General features: G+C 46.6%; 1 non-coding gene across 1 annotated transcript; it reads right to left on the bottom strand.

Moving 5' to 3' along the window:
• Positions 1 to 212: 212 nt before the first annotated feature.
• TRNAT-CGU (transfer RNA threonine (anticodon CGU)) lies at positions 213 to 284 on the bottom strand. The gene has a single exon. It is a non-coding gene; the product is annotated as a tRNA-Thr (tRNA).
• Between the last annotated feature and the right edge of the window lie 10,967 nt (positions 285 to 11,251).

Here is an 11,251-nt window from a genome sequence, read left to right as displayed (position 1 = left end):
CGTGCGCGGGTCTCAGCGCCTCCCCGGGGAGGAGCAGGCCGAGGGCATCCACAGGCGGGCACGCAGCCCGCAGGCGAACCGCCCCCAGCCCGCTGACTGGCTTTTCTGATGCTGCCGAGGAAGCCGAGCCCGGAAAACAAAAAGCGGCTGGCGAAAGGGAGCCCTCTCCACGCCCCTCATCAGCGAGCCGTGACGTCGCTCAGTCCGACTTGAGGCACGGACGGGGTTCGAACCCGCGATCTTCGGTTTACGAGACCGACGCCTTACCACTTGGCCACCGCGCCTGACGGGCTAGCAGCGTAGAAAAGCAGCCACTGGAAGGGAGGTTCCGGGTTCGCGTTCTGGTTGCGTGGCCGCGCGCTCCAGCGGCCTGCGCTCGCGCTCCAGCGCCTGTTGCAGAACGCAGGAGGGGGCAGACCCGGCGGGCCGCCTCTCCCCGCGCCCCCGGGGGCTGCCCGCCCGCGGGCAGCGAGCACGGGCCGCAGCAGGCCGGCCGCCCCTGCGCGCGAAGCCCTCGTCGAGCACCCGCTGCCCCAAGCTGGGCGCGCGGCCCGCGCGAGCGGGAGCCCCAGCGGGCCGCCTCCCGCCTCCTCCGCTTCTCCCAACGAGAAACGGAGCGGCGCAAACGTGGCAACAGGGCAGCGCCGGCCGCGCAGCCTTTGCGCACACCGTTTGGAATGGCGCAGTTGAAGTCGCACGCAGACCGCAGGCGCCAGAGGTGGCTCTGTCGCTCGTGCCCGGTTGCCCTCTTTTCGAGGCACGCGGAGTTCTGAATCAAGGCGGATCGGACAAAGAGTGTGTGTGTGTGTGTGTGTGTGTGAGAGAGAGAGAGAGAGAGAGAGAGAGAGAGAGAGAGAGGCCATTTTTTAACCCCATCGCCGGTCAGGGGACGGTAGATGGCCCTACGGGCTTCCCAACGGAAGGGGACAAAATACCATGTTTCAGACATGCTGTAATAAGGAGGGGAGAGAGGAGCGATAAGCTAGGGTAAAAAAAAAAAAAAAAAGTACTCCGATTAATCGTTCATTCTAGAGGCCATTTTGGCTCTCGTGCGCTGCTGGATGAGAAAAGATGCTGTATCCCGCACCGAACTAATGGAAAAGAAAATGCTGCAGCTGGCCTCTCCTTGTAACCACTAGTGGTGGCATCAGTTCTTTACCTTGTGAGTTCTCCTACTTCGGGAAAAACGTCACAGCCTTCCTTGAATTCCCTCAAGCAGTCACACAGAATGAGGATTTGAGAATATTTAATTTGATTTTTTTTTAAATGCACAAAGGTTACTAAATTATTACTACGGCTACTGTGGCTGTTAGTTACCATCTCAGCGTCTCTGAGCAGCCGCAGAGCGTGCGCCCCTTTCCCTGAACGGATCGAATGATTCTGAGAAAGTAGTCAGAGTGCCTCTCCTTTGTGATGGGAACCAGCTTCTGGTCTTTCTTTTTAAAGGCGGTCAGCTCACAGTGTGCTTCTGAGCAGTTGCAGAGTCTCTTTCCCTTCTATCAAGAAGTTGCCTTAGTTTAGTTTTTAAAATTGTAGAAAAACAATATTGGCTCAGACATGGGCGGAGTTGCAAACAGTGGAAGTACATCCTTCTCATTACCAGGCTGAGGGGTAAAATGCAGGGCGAGCCAGCAACAGTCCAATGAGCAACCCTGCTTTGCAACAGTAGCACTCCCCTAGGGTTACACCGTTGCAACTCATTTCTGAGAAATTGCATAGGCATACCCATTTTAGCCTGTGGGAGCAGACAAAGATTATTGTTTTGCTTAAAACCCTCCAAACAAAACAGGAAACTTATCCCACTGCTGAGCAGTATGTCAATACAACAACTGGGATGGGCTAACTAGTGATAATAAAGAATATGTGCAAGAATATCTAATGTAATTTTATCTGTACATGCTAAAAACATTAAAACCATAAAGGAAGCTAGTATTGTGCTGTAATGTCCTACTATACCAGAAGTAACCAATACCAAACAGGACCCAAACCAAGTGCATTTTGACACAGTTTTCATCAGTCATCTAGTACACAAAAAATGGTCTAGTATGTAAAAAGTATATCAAAAAGTAAGGAAGCTTCTATATACCAAGACATTTGACAGGCCAAGATCCTCACAATTACAAACAAAGGACACTGCAGTGTTTAAAGTTGTGGATGCAAAGCCAGTTTTGTATTTAAAAGTTTGATTTTTAAAACTGCTACTTGAGTATTAAAATATAAAGGGACACTTTATTAAAAACACCAGTTAATGCACCCTGCCAGACCTGAGCTGATACACATCAAAGCATGTACATATCACAACAAAAAAGCTGAAAAAGAGCCTGGCCCTCCACTATAGGTAACTAATGCCAAGGAAGGCAAGGAAGTGCAGCAATCCTAAAAAGCAAATATACATACTAAGAAGTATAACAATTTATAAATACATTAAAATACACAGTTTCTCATATATAAAAACAGCATACTCACATACACAAGGTTAACATAGAGCTGCATAGGGCTACTCCAGAGGCTTCTCCCAGAAGGAACTTTAAGCTGCCCACTCAAGCCGAGGCACCTTGGAGCCTCTTAAATGCTAAAACTGCAAAACACAGGTGTAAGGGATGGAGCCTAATAGAGCCACAGTTCCTTAAAGGGCACTTATCCAAAATAAACTTATCAGAAGATTGTTTAAAAACAACACCCGTTTTTCAACACTAAATAATACATAATGGCCAAAAATGAAAAATATATTCAGAGCTCTGTTAGTGGTTAATGCATAACCATCCAGTCCATCATTTCAGCCACAATATAAATTGTTTTTATATCCACAGGTTTAGACACTGCAGTGTTGTTTGTAATTATGAGGAACGTGGCCTGTAAAATGTGTCTGTATATATATATGCTTTCTTACTTTCTGATATTCCTTTTACATACTAGACCATTTATTATATATTAGACCACTGATGAAGACTTTGTGTCAAAACACATTTGGTTTTGGTCCTATTCGGTGCTGGATACTTTTGGTATTGTAAGACATTGCAGCACAATGATATTGTACCTTCCTCTATTGTTTTAATATATGTTTTTAGCTTGTACAGATAAAATTATATTATCAGATATTCTTATATATATTCTTTATTATCACCAGTTAGCCCATCCCAGTGCTTAAAACCCTAAAACTTAGGGCCTAATGAGAGTTGGTTCCCATCACAATACAGAAGCATACAAAGGGATGGGATTGGGGCATGGGATAAGTTCCACTACATATTATAACATATTATTTTTATGTATTTCTTCCTTCAACAAAGCAATTGGACTGTTCAAAGGCCAGTTAAATGTAAGTAATACAATTAGGGTGCAATCCAATGGCTGCCAGTTAGCGGCTAGATGGCCATAGGATAGGTTGGTTCCTGGGAACTGACCTCCACCCCCTCTTGCGCTGCCTTGTAGGCAGTGCGAATTGGCCCCACACTCCATGCTCATAAGAGCAGCACAGAGCAGCAAAAATGGGGCATTCCTGGGGGGGGGGCTGGGCTGGGCTGGGGCGGGGCGGGCGGAACTGCTTTTCCAATGCTTCCTATGCATCATCCAGCATCCGCCCCCCCCCCCACCTGCTCTGACTTCCCTCGGCTAGACAGCCGAAATCAGCTGTCTAGACATGAATGCAGGGCGGCTGAAGCATGGAGGGGAAGATCCCCTCCACGCCGTTCCTGGCCTGCATTGGATAGGGGTCGCCTGTCAGGGTGGACACTGAGCCCATAGAATCCCAAGAGTAGTTCTGATTCGGAGGAAGAGCAGTCGCTCCTGGGAGAGGAGCGCGCCCCTTTTTCCCAGGGCCCGCAGCTGACGGAGATTCCTTCCACCCACATTCCTAGATTAGAAAGCAGTCCAGGGAGTGACCCAGCACCGATAGCAGACTGGTTGGATGCGCGGCGCAGACGCAGAGAGCGGCGCCAAATGGAGAGCGCGGAAAGGAGGCGTAGCGCCCGGTTGGCGCTCAAGGAACGGCTGCGCCCAGAGGATCCAAGGGAAAAGGGGAGGGACTCTCCCTAGTCCTTAAGTTCAGGGGTCTGCCAGTAATTCCCTTTCAAACGGGGACCAACTGTTCCAACGTAGGGCATAGGTACTGTGCTGCTCAGATCTAGTTGCAATCGGTATAGTTGTTAAGTTGTAAGAGAAGAATAAAGCTTTGAAAGGAATCCCTTTGTCTGCGTCTGGACTTGGCTACTGGATTAGACTGAGAGAGCCCTCCAAGGAGCCCTTGACAGCGCCTCTGAGTTCGGAGGTGGCCGCCTATCCCAATAGGGTGGCACCCTTAGTGTAACAATCCAGTGAAAATCAGGATGTCTTTACAGGCCCTGTTGCTATGCTTGAAATAGCAGTCTGACCCATAGAAATGTTAGCAGAAGGTACTTTCATAACATTCCATTCCCCCCCCCTCTCTCTATATATATTATTGGTTTTAAACTGATAAAAACATACAAACAATAACAAATCCAACATTTTATCAGATGGGTTCCGTTTGTGTTACAATTAGTGCTACAATTCGTATTTGAAAACCTGTCTCCTTGTGTTGCTACATTTCTTTCAGCTCAATGTGTCTTTCCATAAATTGTCATGTTTTGGTGGTGGTTTCAGTTTGTCCTTATTGTCATCTGCATATTGTGGCCCTGTTTAGACATCACGCTAAGCCATGATGGTTAGGAGTTCTGAGCTAAGTCGGCTTAGCGTGATGTCTGAACAGGCGTCTGTCCCAGCCATGGTGGTTCATTAAGCTCAGACTAACCACTTGTTGCAAGACGGTTAGTGGGCTCTAACAAGGCTTAGCATGATGTCTGAATATCCTCTGTGGTTAATTGACAACTGCCATAGAGCTCCATGGCAAGAGCAGCCGAAGAAGGAATAGCTGCCGAGCACCAAAATGGACGACAGCACCAAGCACCAAAATGGCCAACAGTGCAAAGGCCACTGGGATGCATGGCTGACCATCCGGAGGTCTGTGGGTTCCTGCGGGAAGGAGGGTGGCTAGAGAATGGTTAGTCTAACCATGTTGTGGAACATGGTTACCTGCACATGTGGCAGTAGCACTCACAGTGGTTAGCGGTAACCACCATGCACCATGGTTAACCTAACCACCCTTCCCCAATGTGTGTCTGAACAGGGCCTGTATAAAACATCTCCAAATCGCATAGAAGTCTTCATCGTTACTGTGTTGTCTTCCTGCCCTTTTTTTTGGTCTTGTCAATTTTTCCATTAGAGGAATCATCCATAAACTTTGCCACCAGAGATCTATTGATATTCCTGAGCTTTCCTTCTGGAATCTTGCAATTCCCTGCCATTTTTCTCCATACCAAGAGAGATTTACTAGGTAGTAAGCCCCACTGGGGCACAATAAAACTCACTGGGCTCGTGGGGCTCATTGCACTACATGGCCAGCAATTTGGTCTGTCCTGCTTGATCCTGTAGGTTGGTTTATTTTCTCCACACCGCTTTGAAAGGCCACAAAAGAGCCAAAGCATGGAGAAAACAGTGTGAGCTGCCTTCGAATATGGAGCAATTCAAGGTGACCATATGTATGTGCGTGCATGTGTGTCTGTGTGTGTACCTCTGAAGCTACCTTACTCCAAGTCAGATTGTTGATGCATATAGCCCAGTATTGACTGGCAGTGCCTCTCCAAGTGGTGGTCTTTCCCATTGTCCTGCTCTAAACTGAGTCCTGGTCCTGGCTCTTTGCTAGTAAGTCCAGAGACATAAATAATAGCGTGGTCAATTGGTCAAACACAGGCAAGCAGTCAGTTATGTGGGGTCAGCAGAGGTTAATAGTGAGGCAGTGAGATGCGTTACACAGCCCAGAAGCAGAGTCAGGGTCATGGGCCACAGAGCATCAGTCACAAGGCAAGGTAAAAGAATAGTGTTGTTTCCAACACTGGCTAGACAGACACTGAATGCTTTTAACAGCAGAGCCTGCCGCCCCACCCAGGGCTCAGCCACAGGACGCTATAGCTCTCTGGTCAGAGGCCTAGTCATGAGGAGCCCCTCTGCTCCCAAGTAGACCTCTGCTGCAGCCTGGCACTTCGTAGAGGTTCCCTGAGTTGGGCCTGCCTCCTCTGGTGCTGTTGCTCCCTGGGATTTGGGGGGTCCTCAGCTTCCTCATCTGAGGCAGAGTTCCCCTATTCCTGAGCGGCTGAATCTCCTCCACAGATTCAGGCCAGGTTGTGGTGTGGGCCCTGGCAGGAACTGGGGCATCATCCTCTGTTGGGGCCTCTAACTCCCTTGGAGGAGTAGGATTCCTGTAGGGGCATGACACCCATCACATGCTACCCAATATCTTTTGGATCTGGGGTGGTGAACCTGCGAGCCTCCAGATGTTATTGAACTCCAACTCCCAGCACCCTGACCATTGGCCATGCTGGCTGGGGCTGATGGGAGTTGGAGTACAACATCTGGAGGGCCAAAAGTTCCCTGCCTCTGCTTTAGATCCCCTTGATCATCCTGCCCCAATTCTGGTGGGTGCCCCAATCTGGTGACCTCCAGATGTGTTGGCTGGGGATTATGGGAGTTGTGGTCCAACACATCTGGAGGGTGCCAGGTTGGAGAAGGCTGCACTAGACAACAGCTGCAATGTGTTCACCAGTCATAAGAGTCACACCCACCAGAGACATTCTATAAGATTATATACCTGAAACAGAGCAAACAGCACAGGCTGTTGCGAGCTTTTTCAGCAGTGCAGCCAGAGCCAGAGTATTTTTTAACCCTGTGGCAAATCACATTTCTGAGTTCTTTCTTTTATCTGGTTTTTAAATACACCTTTTGTTGCCTTGCTTGCATTGGCCCCAAATAGTGGAACAAATGGCTCAATATACTGAATGTCTGTTCTCTGTATAATGAAGTGCATTCTGGGATGCAGGGATGGTGGCTCAGCTTCAGGATCTGAGCAAAGGAGTGATTACCCAGTTAGGAGCGTTTGGCTTTCCAGGCCTGCCCATGTGCTGTGCAAACTGCATTCTCTCCTGTGGTTGCCAGGACGTGCTGACCCAATCAACCACAAACAACTACTGCAGCCTTCCTCGATCTACTGCCCCCCAGGTACCCTCCATAGCTGGCTGAGGGATTATGGGGGTTGTAGTCCAACATATCTGGAGGGCATCCGTTTGGAAAAGGCTCAGCTACTATAACCAAATCATCAGAGCATTTGCCTTTTAGCTCTACCAATGACACAGCATGCTTGTTTGTGTTTTATATACAAACATAATTTTTTATATACTATATATATATATATATATATATATATATATATATTATATACAAACATAATTTTTTATGTTATTGTGGAACTCCCTCCCTGTGGAACTCCCTCCCTAGGGAACTCCGTCATGCCCCCTCTTTAATGAGCTCCCGTGGTGCATTAAAAACGTGGTTGTTCAGGCAGGCATTTGGGGTGGGTTAGGGTATTTTAGAAAATGTTTTTATTGTAGAATTTTATTGTTTTAAACTTTTTATTGTATGTTGTACATCGCCCAGAGTGGCTGGGTGACCAGCCAGATGGGCGATTAATAAATTTAATAATAAATAAATAAATAAAATATAAATATAGATCTACAAGTGTCATTCAGTCATATGTGTTTTATTTGGTGTGGTGGCTTCCTAAATGGAGACAGTTTCTACCCTTCCAGATTTCTGTCTTTCAGTTTGTCCCCACCTCCCCTCCCCTGCCTTTTTTTGGGGGGGGGGGTGCCTTTAATACTCCAATAAAGATCTTAGGGCGCCATCTACTGGAGCCACTTTCTAAGCATGGCATTGGAAAAGCAGCAGTGAGCTTCGGAAAAAATGTCATGTGCCAGGGTAGAACCTTGTCATGTGAAACCTGGTTTGGGGGCTGTGCTGTGGCTCAAATGATTAACCTCATGATTCCCAGGATCTCATTAATTCTTTGCAGTGGATTGTTCACTGAAGGACCACCTTTGCCTATAGGAACCTCCCCGTCCATTAAGACATTCATGCAGCGGGGCTATCAGAGGAGGACTTTGGATGGAGAGATTCAGGGGCTGATGCAGCAAAAAGAGCAGGAGACACCCCCCCACACACACACACACACATGCAGCAAGGCTGTATGTATATGGTGTAGTTTATGGGTGCTTGAGAGTGTTGGATGGGAGATCCGGGTTCTAGTCCCACTCGGCCATGGAAACTCACTGGGTGACTTTGGGCCAGTCACAGACTCTCAGCCCAACCCACCTCACAGGGTTGTTGTTGTGAGGATAAAATGGAGAGGAAGAGGAGGATAATGTAAGCTGCCTTGGATTCCTTGCAAGAGGAAAAAAGGGCGGGATATAAATGCAATAAATAAATAAAATAAATAGTCATCCTCCAGGGCCTCTCCCATGTTTTCCAAGGATTTTCACGGGGGGGGGGGTGTGATTGAGGAAAGTCTGGTATTGGGGGGGAATGGTGGAATGAAATGCTAGTACAGTTGTGCAATTTTGCTATACCACAGCACCACCTAGAGGTTATGTAGCAGAACATACAGAAAGTCAGAGAAGGGGAAAACCCAGAAAAAACCATGTGTGTAGAGGATCTGCTCTTAATCCCCCAAAGAATCTGGAAGTAGAAGCCACTGTAAAGTGGTGGGTTAAAAGCCTCATCTAGAAAAGCCCATATAATTGGAAGAGATCTCAAAGCTCATCTAGTCCACCCCCCTGCTGATACAGGACATTTGCTTATTAAATAAGTAAATAAATACATCATTGGTGATAGGTGGCTGTCCAGCTTCTGCTTAAAAACCTCTAATGAAGGAGAACCCAGCACCTGCTGAGGCAGTCTGTTCCATTGTCGCAGAGCTCATATTGTCAAGGACACTCTTCCTAACATTTAATCAGAATCGCCTTTCTTGTAATTTGAGCCCAGCTTTGTACTTTGAACCCAGGGATCTACAGTGGTAGTCAAGAATGTGTAAGCATACTTGCAGGGTACAGGTTGAGTGTATCGTTATGTCATATGAATACTTTCAAGTTGTTAGAAGGAATTGTATTGAGTTCTGGGGAATGTGTGTATTTAGTTTTGATTTCTCATTTTGACCCCAGTGGAAAATTGATACCTGTGCCTTATAATGGGGTGGCCAAATGGAAAGGGGTACAGGGTTTCTGTACCTGTAATAGTTGTGCAGAAGAGAGAAATTCGGGCAACTTTTCTAACTCATGTATGCCTGCCTGAACCCACCTGAGTTTCCATCCTCTATGCAACTATTAAAGATACAGGAGTATTTGCTGCTAGAATTATTCATTCTAGATACTGGAAGGATGTGATTCAGTCTAGATACTGAAAGACTCCATCTGTATCAGAATAGTTACGAACAATATTGGACATGGCTAAAATGGTGTGTGTGTGTGTGTGTGTGTGTGTATGTATCTGACTGACTGACTGTCTGTGGTGGGAGAGTCTAACCTAACTGAAAATTAAAGAAATTGTGGTTCTGTGCCACAATACTTTGTGAACTGACACTTCACTTAGGGCGTAATCCTAACCAGATAGGCAACCACCCCCGAACTCAGAGGCGACCACCTATCCAAAGCAGGGGGACCATCTATCCAAAGCAGGGCAGGAAAAGTATGGAGGGGGTTGTTCCCTCCGCTCTTCTCCTGCCCTGCTTTTTTGGCTAGACAGCCAATTGTGGCTGTCTAGCTGCGGGAGCATGGAGTGGGGCAGGAGGCTGCTATTAGACACATTGGATGTGTTGTACATGCAGCCATACTCTCCCCATCCTGGAACGCCCCCAGCCACGCCCCTTTCCGGCCATTCCATGCTCCTCTTGCGAGCGCGGAGGACAGGGATGTTCTGTGCTGCCTCTGAGGCAGCGTGGAAGTGGGGGGAGGTCGGTTCCAGGAACACACCATATCCTATGGCTGTCTAGCAGCCATAGGATTGCTCCCTCTATTAATGACTTGAATAGCTATTGTGAAAAACTCCATTGGTCAATTTTTATCTTTATTTTCATTTTTGTACATTTTATGCCTTGAATAAAAATTTTAATTATAATTGCCCTTGGAACATCACCTCTTTGGATTTTTTTTTTAATTTGGAAATTATTTTTAAAGGTATAAAAGCTCCATTCGCCTTTACATCTGGTCATTGAATGTTACACCTAGGGTTTCCAGACTGCAATGAAGACTCAGTCTTCCATTTCACAATAATTTCACTGGGTGGAGAGGACTTCTCCTGCATATCCTCCTAGGGCCAGCTCCAGGTGTTTGGGAGTCTGCTGGGCCTTTGATGGAGCATCTCCTCCATTGGTGGGACCTGATAAGCTTATATGGCAGCAGCCAGCACAAATAACACTGGGCAGCTGGGTCTAGCCACCATTTTACTTTCTCATAGTGCCTTGGAGGGATGCTATGTCAGGGGCATTGTGGGTAAATAAAATGGCAGCTAAATCCAGCTGCCAGGGCTGCTCAGAGTTGTTGTTCTTGCTGTTTTTGTTGGCTTTTATTATTGTTTTATTGTTATTTTATTGTGTTTATATTTTAATTGCTTTTAATATTTTAACTATTTTAATGTATTTTTATTGCTGTAAGCAGTCTTGGGAGGGCTTCTGCCCTGAAAGGCAGCCAATAAATATTTTAAATAAATAAATATCAGGATGGTGATCTCACCATCAGAAATTAATGACCCATTCATGGTAACCAGAGAGCTGCCATGAATCTGTGTGTGTGTGTATTCTGAGAAGAATGGTTGTATATATGGATATGGCTGGTCCCAGAGGGTAGTAAGATGGGGCAGTTGTTTGGGCCCTGAGCTGAAGAGAGGCCCCATGGGGAAGTTAGAGAAAGCAGGCCAAACCCTTCCTACAGATGCAAGGTCTTTCCTTTTCCATTAATCTTAATTCTCCACCTTGTTGTATTTGCATTTAGGTAACAAAAGGATGCATTTCTTAAAAGATTTCTTAACATTTAATATGGGTAAATTGGTAATTTTAACCTCTATTAGTGATTCTGAGCAGGGGTCTAGGGTGTCATTTTAAATTCCTGCAAAATATAAAAGGTGGGCCTCAAAAATTGTGAAGATGGGGGCTTAGCTTGGCATTTCCTAACTCATTTGAGGAAAACATTTAAATGCTGAGATGCCAATTAAAATAAACATATGTCACTAGGTGTCATACAGGGATAAACAAACATTAAAATAGGACCTTTAGCTGCTATTTCCTCTTTGAGTGCAATCCTGTGGGGATAGTCAGCGTCCTCTGAACTTGGAGGCAGCTGACTATCAATGCAGAGTGGGC

This window comes from Heloderma suspectum, chromosome 2 (assembly GCF_057233095.1).
Source record: "Heloderma suspectum isolate Gila_16-S chromosome 2, 16-S_ref, whole genome shotgun sequence".
NCBI lineage: Eukaryota > Metazoa > Chordata > Lepidosauria > Squamata > Helodermatidae > Heloderma > Heloderma suspectum.
The sequence above is the reverse complement of the archived record's forward strand: the minus strand, read 5'-3'. Positions and strand labels throughout refer to the sequence as shown.